The sequence below is a fragment of the Hippichthys cyanospilos genome, chromosome 7 (genome assembly GCF_059441005.1).
Source record: "Hippichthys cyanospilos isolate Australia breed blue-spotted pipefish chromosome 7, RoL_Hcya_1.0, whole genome shotgun sequence".
Classification (NCBI taxonomy): Eukaryota; Metazoa; Chordata; class Actinopteri; order Syngnathiformes; family Syngnathidae; genus Hippichthys; species Hippichthys cyanospilos.
The window spans coordinates 2110001-2129741 of NC_142375.1; the positions used below are offsets into that span (position 1 = coordinate 2110001).

The 19741-nt window shown below is 43.7% G+C and overlaps 1 protein-coding gene across 1 annotated transcript in view; it reads right to left on the reverse strand.

Moving 5' to 3' along the window:
* Window positions 1-497, reverse strand: part of LOC148420617 (protein ELFN1-like) — a 104036-nt gene extending 103539 nt beyond the window's left edge. The window contains exon 1 of the mRNA XM_088419251.1: window positions 256-497. The gene's annotated coding sequence lies outside the window, so the exon portion shown is untranslated. The remainder of the gene's footprint in view (window positions 1-255) is intronic.
* Window positions 498-19741: the final 19244 nt, after the last annotated feature.

Sequence of the window (19741 nt, forward strand, 5' to 3'; positions counted from 1 at the left end):
CGTGCCATTGTGGGTGGGAAATTGTTTTTAGCATTTAGCCTACAAAAAGATTAAAAGATATTTGCGAGTGCATTGGCAAGTATATTCCAGTATGGTACAGTATAGTACAGTATGTTGACGCCACAACAGTTCCTCGCGCCGGGCCGGCCATCACGCATTCGCACGGCCCGCGAGCACGCGCTCACACGCGAAAGGACAGGTTTGCGCAGGAATGTCAAAGTTTTTTTGCGCTAAGGTTTTAGCGGCATCTCCTACCTACTGGCCTTAGTCCAATCCGCTGACAGCGGTTTGTCCTCGGCTTCCGAAGGCTCCGTTGTGCCCCCTGCTCTTCTAGAGGTCCGCTGTGCGTCTCCTCCTTAGCCGTGGCCAGGAGCGTGCCAGGGCTAAAGCGGGATGTCGGGAAGCATGCTTTTCGCTTATTTATTATTTTTTTTGGACGGGAGGGGGTGTTTTTTGTTTCTTTTTTGGGGGAGGGGGGCGTGATGCGACGCACTGCCTCCTCCTCGTCTTCCTCTCGTCAGTTTGTGCAATCACACTGCGTCAGGGCTCTCTCTCTCTCTCTCTCTCTCTCTCTCTCTCTCCTCTCTCTCTCTCTCTCTCTCTCTCTCTCTCTCTCTCTCTCTCTCCTCTCTCTCTCTCTCTCTCTCTCTCTCTCTCTCTCTCTTCTCTCTCTCTCTCTCTCTCTCTCTCTCTCTCTCTCTCTCTCTCTCTCTCTCTCTCTCTCTCTCTCGTCGGAATTCTCTTCTTTTCATCCAGCTGTCTTGTTTCGGGGCTGCAGAGGACAAACGAGGTGCATTCATTTTGGGATAGCAAAACAAAAGCAAAGAATAAAAAGCAATGTCACTATGTATAGGCATTTTATTTTCCATGTCTTCTTATAAAAAAAATGCAAATGCCCCAAAAGGATCCAAGTTGAAAGGACAAGCCAAAAATCAGCACAACATTAAGGTCACATTATGCACCAACAAAATATTAGGAAACCCCAGTGTAAAATTATAATCCTGGATGCAAACCCTATTTTGAATCACTCACCTTGGTTTGAAACCCTACTTTTAAATTACAAATATGTATTAAAAGACTGACCTTGGCTGAAAATTCCCCAAAATTGTCACGGTCGTGACTCGGACAGGTTGATTGTGAACCCCAGAACACACAGGAGACAGTGTGGAGTTGAGAAAATGGTTTATTAACACAAAAAGCACGCACCGCGTGTGTTTCTGACAAAGTTACTTCAAAGTACAATAAAAAGATGATAAGGAGACTCAAAGTACAACTAAAAGAGACTTCGCAAAAGTGCAAGAAAATTACTAATAATTGTGGGCACAACCAGCAAGAGGGCATCGCCGAAAATACAAAATAACAGAGTAAAGTGCTGACCAACTGGCAGACTGGAGGCAAGGAGAAAAAGTAGCAAATAAAACAATTAGGCAAGAGCGCTAGGACTCGATGGAACAAGGAACTGGCATGTTCACTGGAAGGCAGCAGACGCAATAATCCAGCGACACCCTTCACCCCTGACCGCAGCTAAATAGTCTTCTGATTAGAATGAGAAGCAGGTGTGCGGCCAGTGGTTCTGCTCCCCAATCTGCAACACAGGACAACTCATTAGGGACACAGGATGTGACAAAAATAAACCATTTAAATCTGAAACACCAATTCTTGCTAAAACACCAATTCTTGCTTAAAACCTAATTAAAACCCTAATTTTAAATTACAATCTGTATTGAAATCCTAACCTTCAATGGAAACCTAAAAAAATTATACCACAACTCTAATTTTAAATCCTGATACCCTAATGTTGGCTTGAAGCCGTACTTTGAAATCCTAATCCTGACTGGAAATCTTAAACCCTAACCCCGGTTTGAAACCCCAAATGCATATGCTAAACCTGCACTCAAACCCTAACCCTGGCAGAAAACTGAAGCTAAAAAAAAAAAAAAATGTCTTGAACCTTTATTGAAAATTAACTCCCAACCCTTTCTTGAACTTGAAACCCTGGCATGACACCCTGAAACAGAAACCTGAATATTACCCAAAACCCTGGCTTGAAACCCTAATTACGAGTGCTAAATTGAAAGCCTGACCTTCATTTCATATCCTATTTTGAAAGGGAAATCCTTTGTTTAAACACTGATATTAAATCTTGAAACCTCAATCGTTGCTTGAAGCCTTCTTTTAAAACCCCAGCGCAGGCATGAAACACTAATTTCAAACCCTAACCTTGGCTTGAAACCCTAACTTTGGTTGGACACCAAATTATTAAACCACAACCCTGGATGGATACCCTCATTTTGAATCCCAATTCTGACTTGAAACCCCAACCTTGGCTGGAAACCAAAATATTAAACATAACCTTTGATGGAAAACCTAATTTTGAATTCCAAATCTGGCTTGAAACTCCAAACTTGGCTGGAAAACCAAATAATCTACAGCCCAGTCTCAAAACCCTAACCTGAAGCCCTTTGAATGAGAAACCCAAACCCTTGAAACACTGATATTCAATCTTGAAACCCCGATCCTTGCTTTAAACCCACTTCAGAGACCCTAGCGCCAGTGTGAAAGACTAATTTCAAACCCTAATCCTGGCTTGCTTGTAGAGAACGTTTGAGAGAAGGCCCAAATTGAGTCAAGCATGCCACTTTGTTTGTTTGTTGCCCTTGATGCCTTATCACAATGCCTCATTTGTACTCACAAACTGTCACATTTCCCCCTTCACAAAAAAAAAAAACAGCAGCACCTGCTCGGCTATGACAATGACCTTGTCGCATTACACCTGCCTTCCGCATCCGTGTGTGTAGGCGTGTGTGTGTGTGTGTGTGTGTGTGTGTGTGTGTGTGTGTGTGTGTGTGTGTGTGAGTGCGTGAGCCTTACTTGTCCATGTCCCTAAACCAGTGGTTCTTAACCTTGTTGGAGTCACCGAACCCCACCAGTTTCATATGCTCATTCACCAAACCCTTCTTTGGAAAAAAACAAAATATGGGTATATTATATATATATATATATATATATATATATATATATATATATATATATATATATATATATATAAAACCGAACACCCTCTTTTACGAACATTTCGACTTACGAGCGTGAACCGCGGAGTTTTTTGTCCCCCACTTATGCACAAACCTTCCATATTACGAACAATATGTCATGCCGGCCATTGTATCCGTACATTTATTTTCGCTTTGTTACGTCAACTAAATCAGAAATTGACGCTCTCTGCACCGTTGAACGCTATTGCTCTTACAATGTCACAGTCACGTCTTAGTCACGGTGTCAGTCACGTTGTCACTCACGGAGATGCGGATATGCTATTGGTCGGCGTCACGGCAATCACAGAAATGCCGATATGCTATTGGCCGAACGCCTTTATCTAGCTTGATGGCACAGCTGGTCGGTGTGTTGTGAAGACTTTGCAAACTTTATCTGTTAGACATGGCTTCTAAAATTGCAAGTGGCGGTAAAGGAAGAAGTAAGAGGATGATGACAATGGAAACCAAGCAGGAGATAATAAAAAAAATACAAAGGAGTTGCACGCATAGTTAACCTTGCTCGTGAGTATGGCTGTAACCGCTCGGCAATCTTCTAAGGGCAAGACTTTCCTTGCCGGGGGATGGACCTCGATCGACAACAAAATGGAGAGGCTTCTTCTAATATGGATTAAAAGAGAAGGAAATCGCCGGTGATATGTTTTAGTTTGAGAAAAGTTCTTGTTTAAGAAAATATATAAATAAATTCTGCGGGTTGGTCTCTGCTCACCTCCGTCCCCACTCAGCTCAAGTCACGTCGCCCCAGAGGAAAATGTCATTTATCCTTTGTATATCCATGTTAATTAATTTAACTGCACAGTAGATTATGGTACTAACTTTAAATATGTGTGTAAACTCGTGATGGTTTTAACTATGATTTCACCACGCATTGCCAGTCAATGTGTACGTACAATTGACCTCGCTTTGCTACACCAACGAAATCATCTGCTCACGTATGACACGGTAATGCTGATATGCTATTGCTCTTACAATGTCACAGTCACTGTTTCAGTCACGGTGTCAGTCGCGGAGATGCCGATATGCTATTGGTCGAACGCCTTTGTCTAGCTTTGATGTCATAGCTGGTCGGGACGGAAGGAAGGAGAGAAAATCAATCAAAAACGGAAGGAAGGAATGTTGTTAAGACTTTGCAAACTTTGACCACAGAAGGAGGACTTTGCAAACGGTGAGGGTTGTACTCCACCAAGGCTGCCCTTGGTTACCGATTCTGTTTATTACCTTTATGGACAAAATTTCTAGGCGCTGCCGAGTGTTGAGGGGGTCCGGTTTGGGAGCCTCAACATTGCATCTCTGCTTTTTGCAGATGATGTGGTGCTGTTGGCTTCGTCAGGCCGTGACCTCCAACTCTCACTGGAGCGGTTCGCAGCCAAGTGTGAAGCGGCTGGGATGAAGATCAGCACCTCCAAATCTGAGACCATGGTCCTCAGTCGGAAATGGGTGGAATGCCCTCCCTGGGTCGGGCATGAGGTCCTGCCCCAAGTGGAGGAGTTCAAGTATCTCGGGGTTTTGTTCACGAGTCAGTTTTGGATAGAACAGGAGATCGGTGCGCTATCTGCGGTAATGCGGACTCTGCACCGGCCTGTCGTGGTGAAGAAAGAGCTGAGCCAGAAGGCGAAGCTCTCTATTTACCGGTTGATCTACATTCCTGCACTCACCTATGGTCACGAGCTGTGGCTCGTGACCAAAAGAACAAAATCCAGCGACCAAAACCATATTCTTCCACAGGGTGTCCCTTAGAGATAGGGTGAGAAACTTGGTCATCCGGAAGGGGCTCAGCATCGAGTCGCTTCTCCTCCGCGTTGAGAGTAGCCACATGAGGTGGCTCGGGCATCTGGTTAGGATGCCATCCGGACACCTCCCTGGTGAAGTGTTTCGGGCATGTCCCACAGGAAAGAGGGCCCGGGATGACCCATGACATTGGAAGGACCGTGTCCTGGCCTGGGAGCGCCTGGGCTAGGAAATGCAATGCATTTTGTAACGGGATGTCGACACTATGACATACACTATGACGTGTGTGCGTGTGTGCTTTTGTCAGGCAATCAAAAAGGGCAGCAGGCGGACAAAATCTTAAATGTGCTTCTATGTGCTTAACCCTCTTGACCGTTTCCCAAAGCGGGATCAGGTGATGAAACCTCTTTGAGTGTATGCCAGATCCGCTTGCATGTCTCTACATGCTAGCAACACTAATGACGTCCCCAAGGCAGCTTGGCTTTTTGAAGCTCCCGTTCTCATCTGGTCTCGTCCATCTGACGTTTAACATGAAGAAGGAAGGATGGAAAAAAGGAGAAGAAAAGAGGATTCAAGCCAAGCTGGCAGACTCTCACGCTTTTTTTAGATTAATGATAAGAAGACAGTTGAACACACTAGCTAAAAGACAAATGGTCCACCTGCTGATAACGTCCACGAAGACTACAATAAACAATTTTAAAATGACTCCTTGCAGCGCTGACTTTGGTTCGAACACAGTCGCCATGATCCTGAAAAAACTGGATCAATGGAGCCATTCACCCAATTTGGGGGTTACTGTCTCAAGTGCATCCTACTACCACAAGGACCATGCAACCCTTGACCTTTCACATTTGTTCCAGCTGCTCTTTCAACCCTTGATACTACTACTTGATACAAGTTTCTCATGTTCCTTCTTTCTGATGTTGAAATCAGCTGAGATTGCCACATCACCACTACCCTCTTCTGTTCTTTGTCCACCACCACTATGTCTGGTTGGTTAGCCAGGACCTGTTTGTCAGTGTGGAAGCTGAAGTCCCACAGCACCTTAGCACTGTCATTCTCAGCCTCCTTCTGTGGTCTGGCCTATTGAGATTTAGGTACTTCTATTCCATACTGATTGCTGTATACTATCCCAGCCACTTGGTTGTGCCTCTCCTCGTACGCTGATCCAGCTACCTTACACACACACACACACACACACACACACACACACATACATATATATATATATATATATATATATATATATATATATATATATATATATATATATATATATATGCACACACACAGACAATGGTCCATGCCTACGCAATTTTTTTCCCTTTACGACAAAAAAAAAGACAAAACAAAAAAACAACCTCTTCTCAAACATTGCGGTCAGTGTGCACGCGTGTGAACTAAGGGGCAACGCGCTCATACGTCACTACACGTGCCACTGCTTACATCACTACATTGCCGGTCCACTATTGCTTGTTGTCACGACTCCCTAAGATACTGGTCTACTATTGGTTAGCGTCATGGGTAACTAAGATGCTGGTCTGCTATTGGCCGGCGCACGTGGTCACAGATTGCTACCTAAAGACTTTATTTCTTGTGACAGTGCTTTCAATATTGTATTTATTGTGTATTTTAGTGCTAAATTCAAACTTGAATTGGTTCACCATGGGCCACAAGATTGCTAGTGATGTTAAAGAGGGAAGTAAGAAGATGATTGGTATAAAACGAAGCACAATCCTCTGAGAGAGAGCACAATCCTCTGCGTGTTTGTTTTTCAATGAATTCATTTTACTATGGCACTATAAAACGTAGCTGGAAAAAATATAGATGGAAGGATGGATGGATGGATGGGTGGGTGGATGGATGGATGGATGGATGGATGGATGGATGGATGGATGGATGGATGGATGGATGGATAGATAGATAGATAGATAGATAGATAGATAGATAGATAGATAGATAGATAGATAGATAGATAGATAGATAGATAGATAGATAGATAGATAGATAGATAGATAGATTTTTTTAACTTGAAAAGTCTTCATGCTATACATGTTATTTAAGACAAATGCAGTTCTCATATTTACTTAAATCTTAAGTACAGTAAGTGTACAGCTCTCCCTATTTTTTGAAGTCTCTAGCAGCTACGGTCATATTAGCAGCGGCATGGACATTGAATTAAAGTCTAATCCATACATGATCAAAGATGATTACAATGGGGAGTTTACCCTTCAAATACCATTTTGTTAAAAAAGAAATCACTATGTTCTTCCGGCAGTCGGCAATCCAGATTGCTAAAGCACCTTCCATACGGACGATTGTTTTATTACGAGCCATAACAACTGGCTTTGCTGAATTGCCAAAGGTGATGGCAGCCGTCTTCCTATTGGTTGCCTTGTCCTTCTTATATTGTTTTTTTTCAACTGCTCAAAATATTCAGTGGCATCACACCTATCTATACATATCTATATATTAATAAAAAAAATCCACCTGGCTCCAGGCTTCTTGTATGGAGTTTGCATATTCTCCCCAAGCCCGCGTGGGTTCTCTCCGGTTACTCTGGCTTCCTCCCACAGTCCACAAACATGCATGGCCGGTGGAATTGGACATACTAATTTGTCCTTAGGTGTGATTGGGTGCGTGAATGGTTGTTCGTCTCTGTGTGCCCTGCAACTGGCTGGCAACCAGTTCAGGGTGTTCCCCGCCTACTGCCCGAAGCCAGCTTAGATAGGTGCCAGCAAGCCTGCGATCCCTGTAAGGATAAGCGGCTCTAGAAAATGGATGGATGGATGCATTCAAGATTCAAGAGTTTTACTGTCATATGAATAGTGCAGCTCATTTTTATACTTTACATCACAAAATCATCTCGCAGGCCAGAGTAAACTGATTTGTGGGCCAATACTGGCCCACGGGCTGTATGTTTGACGACCCTGGCTTAGTTCACTTCCCGTGCAGCAGACTACATTCCATAATCGAGCAAATAAATAAATAGCAACAAAATAAAATAGCAAAAAATTGCAATAAAACGACTAACAGAAACAATGGGGCTAATAATATAATGCAAAATATCATGCAATTCAAATTATTCGTGCAAAATATGGTTTATGCATGCAGTGAGAGGCAGATTAGTGTGTGAGGGATTTGTTGAGAATCCGAATGGCTGGTGGGTAGAAGCTGTCTGCCCGTCTGGCAGTCATGACCCTCAGGCTCCTGATGGCAGCAGTTCAAACAGATCGTTTTGTGGGTGTGTCTTGTAAGGGATCACAATTTGGAGAGCTTTCCTGTCTTGTGCTGTGCATTTGCCATACCATGTGATTGAGGTGGAGAGGACACTTTCAATTGTACATCCGTCGAAATTGTTGACAATCTTTACTAACATGCCAAATTTCTTCAGCCTCCACAAAAAGTATAGTCTCTGTTGGGACTTCTCGATGAAATGTCGAGTGTTGTGGGACCAGGTGGGATCCTAACTGATGTAGGTGCCGAGGATTTTGAAGGCTTTCAACCTCTCCACCTCAGTCCCATTGATGAATAGTGGTGGTTTGTGCGGCTCCACCTGCCGCCTTGGGTCTATGCATTATTTTTGTTTTACTCTCACCACCATACCTCAAAATATGGATATGCCATTCTAAATGTAGCTCATTATGCTCATTATCACATCCAACGAAAGATTGGCTTAAGCCTAAAACCAGTGCAAATCATTTCTTCTATATTGTATTGTAAAACTTCAAAAGGACAATGTGTAACAGTTAGACTGTTTTTCATTGAAAAGGAAAACATTAAATTATTATAAATGTTAAAAAACTTGCAAATAAATAAGACTAACAGTATGTGTTAAATATTATCATCAGTCTAGTTATCATTAAATCATATAACATAGGGGGTGGCACTCTTCCGGAGGCTGCCATGTCTGTTATAGCTACGGACAATGGTAAATGCAGCACCTGCAGCACCTTCTGCTGTCTTTAATGTAAAACAGTCTAAATCTTACACATTGTTCGTTTAAAGAGAAGATACAAAATCATTTTTATATGAATCCCTTTATTGCTTAGCTTCACAGCATAGTGATGCATTGTTTATGCCATAAACAAAAAGTTTGTATTTCACAATTTAAATGTTAATATTCAAAGTCAAGATTAGTTGGCGAGGTAAGAGACATATGTTTCAAAAATAGTTGGTTTTGGTGGGGCTAACATTCGCAGCTACCCTACATCATTGCTATTGTGTATCATCTTGATACACATTGACCATAACTATTTATAGACTACTATTAATAGCAATTGTACCGTGTAAAATAGCCTTGGCTTACCTTGTCATTATTGCTAGTTGTGACAGAGGTTTCCAAATGCTGGTGAAGCCACTGTTGAAAGCTGCAATAAATCTCCTAACGAATCTTCTAACCGATTGATGTCGAAGTGTCATCCCTCAATGAGAGAGCACAATCCTCTGCGTGTTTGTTTTTGATGAATTCATGTTACTATGGCACCGCCCTAGAGGTTTTGTCAAATTACTGGTCCTATTTCACAAAAGTAGACAGCTCTTTAGGTGTAGCGCACAAAGTTCACCTGCTTATTATATTCTTCCTGTCTTTACCGCTGACAAACAGAAAGTAATGGCTGTATGTCCATCTTGTTTACATATTGTCAATAATCAAACTGTCATCTGCAACTGCTGCATTAATCTCTGCTGTAATAGATATTAACAACAGCAAGTAAACATTTCTCCTCCGACTTTTCTCCTCTGATCACGTTGTGTTTTTGGCAAATTTGTGGGGGAAAAAAGCCCCCACCACTTTCAGGCTTAAAATAGGCCATTCATTGAAGGTGCGCCTTATAATCCTGTGCAAAAAATAAAGTGCAGTGGGCGCCCGGTTTACAAACCCCCTGTTTTACGTATTTTTCATCTTACGACGTGGATCGCTGCGTTTTTTTGTCCCCCTCTTACGCACAAACCTTTTGTCTTATGAACCATCCAACATGCCGGTCAGTGTGTCCGCACTATTTTTTTCGCTTTGCTGCATCAACAAGAATAACTATTCTCGCATGTCACGGAAACGCCAATATGCTATTGCTCTTATAAGGTCAGAGTCACGGTCTCAGTCACAGTCTCAGTCTCGGAGATGCCGATATGCTATTGGTCGATTAAGGTCACGGTCACGGTCTCAGTCACGGAGATGCGGATATGCTATAGGTCGGCGTCACGTCAATCACAGAAATGCCGATATGCTATTAGCCGAACGCCTTCATCTAGCTTGATGGCACAGCTGGTCGATGTGTTGTGAAGACTTTGCAAACTTTATCTGTTAGACATGGCTTCTAAAATTGCAAGTGGCGGTAAAGGAAGAAGTAAGAGGATGATGACAATAGAAACGAAGCAGGAGATAATAAAAAAATACGAAGGAGGCACACGCATAGTTAACCTTGCTAGTGAGTATGGCCGTCACCGCTCAATGATCGGTACAATTCTCAATAACAAGGAAGCTATGAAAGCAAGCAAGTCTTCTAAGGGCAAGACTTTCCTTGCCAGGGACGGACCTTGGTCAACAACAAAATGGAGAGGCTTCTTCTATTATGGATTAAAAAGAAGGAAATCGCCGTTAATCCCGGAAATCCCCTCCGTGAGCCGTCACCTTAACGTGGTGGAGTGGTTTGCATGTTCCAGTGATCCTAGGAGCTAAGTTGTCGGGGTCTTTAGGCCCCTGGTAGGGTCACCCATGGCAAACAGGTCCTAGGTGAGGTTCCAGACTAAACACGGCTCACAGACTCCATATGAAGAACAAAAAAAATTGATTTATGTTTCCCTCGCCCGGATGTGGGTCAACGGAGACCCCCTCTGGAGCCAGGCCTGGAGGTGGGGCTCATTGGCCAGCGCCTGGTGGCCAGGCCTGCACCCATGTGGCCCGGCCGGGCTCAGCCCAAAGGGATGATGTGGGTCCCCCCTTACATGGGATCACCACCTGTGTGAGGAGCCTTAGAGGTCGGGTGCAAAGAGAGCTGGGCGGCGGCCAAAGGCAAGGACCTTGGAGCACCGATCCCCGGCTACAGAAGCTAGCTCTTGGGACATGGAATGTCTCCTCTCTGGCGGGGAAGGAGCCTGAGCTGGTGTGCGAGGCTGAGAAGTTTCGACTAGATATAGTCTGACTCACCTCCGCACACAGCTCGGGCTCTGGTACCAGTCCTCTCGGGAGGGGTTGGACTCTTTCCACACTGGAGTTGCCCGCGGTGAGAGGCGCAGAGCTGGTGTTGGCATTCTTGTTGCCCCCCAGCTCAGCGTCTATACATTGGGGTTTACCCCGGTGGATGAGAGGGTAGCCTCTCTCCGCCTTCGGGTGGGGGGGTCTGTTGTTTGTGCCTATGCACCAAACAGCAGTTCAGAGTACCCACCCCTTTTGGAGTCCTTAGACGGCCTAGGTCAGTGTTTCCCAACCTTTTGATCACAGCGGCACAGTCAATGCCTTAAATTTAGTCTGCGGACCGGTGGGGGTGTGGGTGGGTGGGTGCTGTCCGTGGCATGGTCAATGCCTTAAATTTATACTGCGTAGCGTTTTTGACCACTTTTTCTTTTTTTAATCACGCGAGGAGAGGGCAGGAGAGTAGAGTGAGCTTGCTGTCCACATTATGGAAGAGTACTACATGAGTACGCTGCCAGGCGCTAGACCGCACAAGCACACAGATTGGATAATTTCCCACGGCACACCTGACAATATCTCGCGGCACACCAGTGGTTGAAAAACACTGGCCTAAGGTGTCCTGGTGCCAAGTGCACATATGGACACCCCTATGTTTGAACATGGTGTTCATGATGGACAATCCGTGACGAGCACAGAAGTCCGATAACAGCGCGTCACGGATTGTCCATAATGAACAACATGTTCAAACATAGAGGTGTCCTTATGTGCACTTGGCACCAGGGCACCCTAGGCCGCAGTTTGATGATCGACTTTGTGGTTGTATCATCAGATTTGCGGCCGCATGTTTTGGACACTCGGGTGAAGAGAGGGGCGGTGCTGTCAACTGATCACCACCTGGTGGTGTGTTGGCTCCGATGGTGGTCGATCTTCTGAATCCCTAACTAACTAGCCAAACAAAAAGGAAACGATTGACAATTGGCTCACTATGTACCTAACGCAAAAACAGGAGAAAAAGGGCTGAACAAAAACGGCGTCTCCCTCCTACTACTGCTCTATCTACAGATTCTTTACAAATACAACTAAAAAACACACCTAACAAACACGGCGGACAACACCAGAGCACACTATTCCTAACAGTCCCTGATGTGGCGTTTTCTGGTGGTGGGATGACTGGAAAGAGACAGAGTTTGGTCCATGGGCTGTTTAAATAGGGCGTCAATCAGGAGAGCCAGCCAATGGGAGGACACCACCTGCACACAATTGACACACTCCAACCAAAAGGCACTCACTCACACACACACACACACACAAAAACCAAGGAGAGAACACAGCTGAACACATACAAAAAACACATATGACCCGCGGGTCATAACAAGAATACTTCGAAGACCTCCTTAATCCCACCGACATGTCTTCCTCGGAGGAAGCAGAGTCTTCGAGCATACAGGGTGTGATCAAACTACAGGGGAATCACACTCCTTAGCCTCCCCGGTAAGGTCTATTCAGGGGTCCTGGAGAGGAGGGTTCGTCGGGGGGTTGAGTCTTGGATTCAGGAGGAGCAGTATGGTTTTCATCCTGGTCATGGAACAGTGGACCAGCTCTACACCCTTGGCAGGGTCCTCGAGGGTGTATGGGAGTTTACCCAACCAGTCTACATGTGCTTTGTGGACTTGGAGAAGGCGTTCGACCGTGTCCCTCGGGGATCTCTATGGGGGGTGTTTCGGGAGTATGGGGTACTGGACGCCCTGATACGAGCTGTTCGGTCCCTGTACGACCAATGTCAGAGCTTGGTCCGCATTTCCGCCAATAAGTCAAATTCATTTCCAGTGAGGGTTTGACTCCGTCAAGGCTGCCCTTTGTCATCGATTCTGTTCATTACCTTTATGGACAGAATTTCTAGGCACTGCCGAGTGTTGAGGGGGTCCGGTTTGGGAGCCTCAGCTTTGCATCTTTGCTTTTTGCGGATGATGTGGTTCTGTTGGCTTCTTCAGGCCGTGACCTCCAACTCTCACTGGAGCGGTTCGCAGCCGAGTGTGAAGCAGCTGGGATGAAGATCAGCACCTCCAAATCTGAGACCATGGTCCTCAGTCGGAAAAGGGTGGAACGCCCTCTCCGGGTCGGGGATGAGGTCTTGCCTCAAGTGGAGGAGTTCAAGTATCTCGGGGTTTTGTTCACGAGTGAGAGTAGGATGGAGCGTGAGATCAACAGACGGATCGGTGCGGTGTCTGCTGTCATGCAGGCTCTGCACCGGTGTGTCGTGGTGAAGAGAGAGCTGAGACGAAAGGTGAAGCTCTCTGTTCACCACTCGATCTACGTTCCTGCCCTCACCTATGGGAACGAGCTGTGGGTAGTGACTGAAAGAACAAGATCCCGGATACAAGCGGCCGAAATGAGTTTCCTCCGCAGGGTGTCCGGGCTCTCCCTTAGAGATAGGGTGAGAAGCTCGGTCATCCAGGAGGGGCTCAGCATTGAGCCACTGCTCCTTCGCGTTGAGCAGAGCCAGCTGAGGTGGTTCGGGCATCTGGTTAGGATGCCCCCCAGACGCCTCCCCGGTGAGATGTTTCGGGCATGTCCCATTGGAAGAAGGCCCCGGGGACGACCCAGGACACGTTGGAGCGACTATGTCTCTCGGCTGGCCTGGGAGCGCCTGGGGATCCTTCCAGAAAAGCTGGATGAAGTGGCCGGGGAGAGGGAAGTCTGGTCTTCCTTGCTCAAGCTGCTGACCCCGCGACCTGACCCCGGAAGACAGCGGTAGAAGATAGATAGACGGATGGAAATTGCCAGTGATATGTTCTTGTTTAAGAAAAGTTCTCGTTTAAGAAAATAAATAAATAAATTCTGTGGGTTCGTCTCTGCTCCCCTCCGCCTCCACCCACCACCAGCTCAAGTCACGTCGCCCCAAAGGTAAATGTCATTTTTCCTTTGTATATTTATGTTATTTAATTTAACTGTACAGTAGATTATTTTACTAATTTTTAATTTGTGTATAAAGTCGTGATGTTTTTACCTAAGGTTTTTGCATGCGTTGTATGCATTCACTGATTAACATAGGTTTGGATTGCCCGTCATATGGCCAATTCGAGTTACGAGCCTAGCCGCTGAACTGATTAAGTTCGTAACACGGGGCCCACCGTACTCTAAAATGATGGTTTTGAACAAAAATGCTTTGTCTTTTTACACATGGATTGAGGCGGCTTCTATAATTCATCTTGCCAAAATTGTTGTGACTTTATTGAGTTGCCTAAATAGAAGTGACAAAATTAGCCGAAAATGGCAGCTTAGTGTACAGGCGTACTGTGTGTGTGTGCGTGTGTGTGTGCGTGTGTGTGTGTGTGTATGTGTGTGTGTGCGTGTGTGTGTGCGTGTGTGTATGTTTTTTCCCAGACACAATTTTTTGAGACTTTTTGTGGGTCTACTCATCCATAGACGTGTCTGCCAAATTTCAAAATTGCTCAATTTGCTTTATTTTCTGTTCTGTTGCCTAACTGCCTCCATGCAACACGTCACTACAATGCTGGTCTGCTATAGGTCAGCGTCTCCTCACAGAGATACTGGTCTGCTTTTGGTCGGCCTCACTCATTTCAAAATGGCGAAATGGTAAAGCTTTGTTCCATCGTGAGTGTTTACAAAACCATATTTATAGTGCATTTTACTGTTTAATTCAAACTTGAAGGGGTTAGCCATGGGTCTCTTGATTGGTAGTGATGTTAAAGAGAGAAGTAAGAAGATGATTTATACGGAAACGAAGCTGGAGATAATCAAGAAATATGAAGCTAGCCTAGCCTAGGCTACCCTTACTAGGAAATATGGGCATAACAAGTGCCAGTCAAAGGTAAATAAATCCTTACTTTTTTTTCATCTATGTTGTTTTCTGAATGTACTGTATGTATGTGTATGATATATATGTAGGACTTGCTATACTATTTTGGTACTACTTTTTAATATGTATGTACTATTTTGATGTTTTTATCTGGGGTTCTAAATGCATTAGCTATTTAACATAGGTTTGGATTACCCGCCATACAGTGAATTCGCCTTTGGAGCCCAACCACTGAACGGATTAATCTCATGACGTGGGGCCCACTGTACTTCATTATCACTTGCCATATTGCCTTATTACTGTTTTTTCTTGCCTACTTTATTATTTGTTCTATTGTGTGGAATTTAAGTCTCCTCGGGGAAGTGAACAGAATAAGAATTTCATTGTGTTAGTGTTACTATGCAAATGACATTAAAATGCTTGAGCCAAATTTTCAAAAGCTCTCCAGCCAGATCATAATAGCGTTACAATTTGGTGAGTTTGTGATCCTGAAAAACACTTTTGCTTTCTCTTTTCCAATTGCTGTGTAAATTTGTGACTGTGTGTCTGTCAGGTAGGGAGTTGGACTCCTTTTATTCACAAGGAAAGTGGACAGACACACACACACACACACACACACACACACACACACATCCTGTCAATTTCTCATTTCTTCATTAGGGATGTCCCTAATTAAAAAGTCCCCAGAAAGGTTTGACCTCATGGCAGCAAGGTAACAATCAGGTCCTGGTGGTGTGGGATTAAGATGCAATATTTACAATATCAGTCCATGTAATCACTGTTATATACTTTTTATTTATTTTATTTTTTTTGAGGTTTTGACAGCATCATGAATAATGACAAGTTTTAATGTTTGATGTTGGTTTATTGATGTGTAACGGAAAATAGCCTGTATAGCCCAGTAATGCGTATGTGTGCTCAGGAGGCCTATTTATTCGAGAGTCTGACATCACAGAAGGCGTGCGTGCTTAAGTCACGGCGTGCCACTGGGTAGCATAACTATCTTTGTTAAAACAATGATTTAGCATAGCTAACTGTTAACATAGTTTGCTCCGAATTTAGAGTTCATTATTATCACAGTAAGGTGTGTCGAAGTAGTTTATTCTCAGTATGGTTAACTATGTCAACAAAGCGTGGTGTTATCATAGTTAGCTACTTGTTTAATTTAGTTTGCTACGGGCTAACTATGCTGATAACCCAGTTGAATGTGAGCATGAGTAATTGTGAGCGTATGTAGCTAGCTGTTATCACAGTCTGTTAAACAGATTTCATTGTTAGCATAGGTATTTTTTTGTAGCTAACAATGTTGTAATGCAAAAAAATATTAAATACATTATTTGAAGTTAAATGTAGAGAAAAAAAATTGGGTGTGTGATTGAATGCTTCAAAAGTTTTAATGCAGCAAATAAATAATATTTGCCAAACACTAACGGCTGCCATAACTCACACCCACTTTAGCCCTTCACTAAGGACCCCCACAGCACATTAAGGCCTGATACTGATTTATCTACACACTAAGCTCACATGAGAGCTGTTTGAACCCTCATAACGGAGCAGCTTGAAAACAAATCCAGCTGGAATCACCATTATTTTGACATAAATGCACAACATGACGTCATACATAACTGGACCTACAATACACAAAATCGATCAAAACTAATAGTCACTTCAGGCAACAAAAGTATGAAATGTATTGATGTAAAGCTGGCGCTAGGTTGGGGGGGGGGGGTGGCAATGGTTAATTCAAGGGAACTTTGACAGTAGTTCAAATGATAACCTATACTTGATGCTGCCTGCTAAAAATAGTATAATATAATAATAAGGCAGGAAGTGTCTAGTGCAAAGATAGCTTGACAGCAGACGAGGCCATCAGGTAATATCCTCCTCACAGTCTGGCCTACTGGGTTCATCCTAACAAAATCACCACAGTGGAGCTTGTCCATCTCAAAACCCGCAACGGGTACCATGTGACACAACATCCAGAGGAATAGAGGAAGACCCAGGACTACCTGGCCTGCCTGGAAAGATTTGTTATGGGGAGGGTTTGTTTGAATGTAAAATCATTACCATACCACTTATCACCCATGACTCGTCACTTTGGTCATTGTTTGTCCACAAAACGGACATCTGTCAGTGACCAAACCCTCAGTGAATGACAAATATAATAATGGATGAAAAAAAAAATTGAAGTCACATCTTAGTTTTTGTAGTATCGTGCTATTCATCAGTAAAACCAGTGTCCATCAGTGACAGACGGAATGCCCACCACTGCCAGTGAATGATGTCCACTGACGGAAATCTTCCTTTCCATCACTGCCTGAGTTTGTCTTGTTTTTAGGTATCTCGTTGTTCGTCAGCAAAACCACCGTGTATCAGTAAGGGTTTGACAGAATGCTTTGCCGGTGTGATGGAACACCTACCTCTGCCGGTGACTGGCGTATACAATAACGGATTAAAACTTTCCATCAAGGGCTTCGTTTGTCTATTTTAGTTACAGTATTTTTTTTAGGTTTTCTCGGTATTCGTCAGCCGAACTGAGACACTGACGGACTCTCCAGCAGAGATTGACTGCCCACCTCTACAAAGTACTGTGTACAAAGTACTCTTTAAAAGTTCATAACTGGCAGTTCTCAATAAGAGAGACTGTGTCACGGTCGTTACTTGGACAGGTTGATTGTGAACCCCAGGACACACAGGAAACAGTGTGGAGCTGAGAAAATGGTTTATTAACACAAAAAGCACGCACCGCGTGGGTTTCTAACAAAATTACTTCAAATTACAACAAAAAGATGATAAAGAGACTTAAAGTACAACTTAAAAAGATGATGCAAAAGTGCAAGTAACTTACTAATACTGTACTTGAGGGGCAGAACCAGCAGGAGGACGTCGTCAAAAGTAAAAGTAACAAAGCAAAGTGCTAACCAACAGGCAGACTGGAGACTAGGAAAAAAGTTGCAAATAAAACTGGGGTAAAAGCACTAAGAGTCGAGGGAATGAGGAACTGGCATGGACACTGGAAGGCTGCAGACGCAATAATCCGGCGACGCTCTCCAGCTCTAACCGCGCCTAAATAGTCCCCTGATTAGAATGAGGAGCAGGTGTGCGGCCAGTGGTTCTACTCCCCAATCTGTAACACAGGACATTCATTAGGGACACAGAATGTGATAGACTGGAGACAGAACACAATCCGAATCAGGCCAACTGCTCTTCTGCAGATGAGAGAAGGGCATCAGCTCTAACTCGTGGGACTTCTCTGTATACAGTAGACCTTTAATTTCTACAAATACCGACAAAAAGGCTATCTTCAACATTCCGTACATTCACCTTTTTACCACACGCTGAGCAACACATGGTATATACAGTATGCGTCTAAATTAGGTAACTTGCACATTTCCCATCAAGAGCACCAACGCTGTCACGATCGTGTGGCATATTAGGTGAGGAGCATGGGAAATGTGATGACCCGAAATGACCCGACAAGCACTGAATGCAAACGGGGAACTTAGACTACACACTTAACGTGAAGACACAACACAGCTGGGGAGAGACGAAAGGCTGGGGAGGCTGATTGGCTGACAAGGAGGGCAGGTAAACAGGCAGGTGGACAAGATTAACTAATGAGATCCTGACAGCAAAAGCAGATGCAAGAGAAACAAAACTTGAAACCAGAACTCAGCAACATGAACAAAACCCACTATTTGAAAATACCAAAATCCCCCAAAACAGAAAACCCAACCCAAAATCACAACAGATACGTGACAAACACATCAATTTTAATAATTGCCTCTCTTAGCTTCAGAGCTTAAGATAGTAGGTGAGTCTATATGGGTATTTAAATTACTCTAGGTTAAATTCTCTGAATATACCTGGTTAAATTTCACAACAAACTCCGACTGATAGCAGCATTAAACATCTTGAAGCCTTTGTCTGCATTGAGGAATGGGCATCATTATTAGAACATTTCCTTTATGTAGCACAGCACTACTACATATTCAAATCACTGCTTGTGTAATTTTTATCTGCACCTTTTGTGATTTGTGCAGTTTTTGGAGTGTACTGTATATGTCAAGGATAGCTGCTCCTTGAGTATGCCTATCCAGTTCCTTTTGGGGAGGAGTGGGGCGGGGGGGTTGGGCTTATGTGACTCCCCACTATGAGATCCCCACTCGCCCTTGTTACATCTTTGCCCACAGCTAAAAGAAAAAGCTCAGCTGCAACACACGCTTGCTTGGAATATTCATTTGCGTGGGCTCCAAGTGTTTTTGGGGTCAACGTGTGGGTACGCAGATGGTCCTGCGGAATGTCACACGCGAGCTGTTGCTATCGCTCATCATCAATGGCCGAAAAACACTCAGGTTAACACATTTTCCTTGCCCCAAAATTTTTTTTTTAAAAAAGCCAACTCAAACCTCGTAAGATGACCACTTTTACCTTAAAAACATAAGTTAAGGTGTGGTCTTTTTTTTTTTCTCTCAAACAAACTGTTTAGAAAGAATGTTTTAATTAAGTTTATACATTGAGAAATAGATATATTCTCTGATATGGTTATTTAAAAAAAATACAAATGTATTTCATGAATTTATTTTAACCTATTGAAACAAATGCAACTATTATCTGAAATCTTTATATAATTTTTTGAAAAAAAATTCTCATAATTGCTGATAGGAAAAAAAAAGCAGTTGAGTTTCTCTTTGGTGTCATGATAAAATGAGTTTAAAGGGATATTAATTGAAAGGCAGATTGTCACCAGTTGTCGTGCATGTCATGCGCACATCAAACAAGATCAATGAGTGGCATGATTGTGCTACATCTCGTCTTGTTTTCGTGCAGCAGCAATTACAAGGCCTTCTGCTTAATCACTTGAGGGAGACAGCGATAAAAAAAAAATAAAATAAAAATGGAATGGAATGGAAGGGGGCGGAAGAAGAAGTCCTGAGGGTCTCCAGAAGGGCAAGGAGCATGATTGTCTCTTGGATAGTTTGAGATCACCATGGGATTTTCCCAGACGAG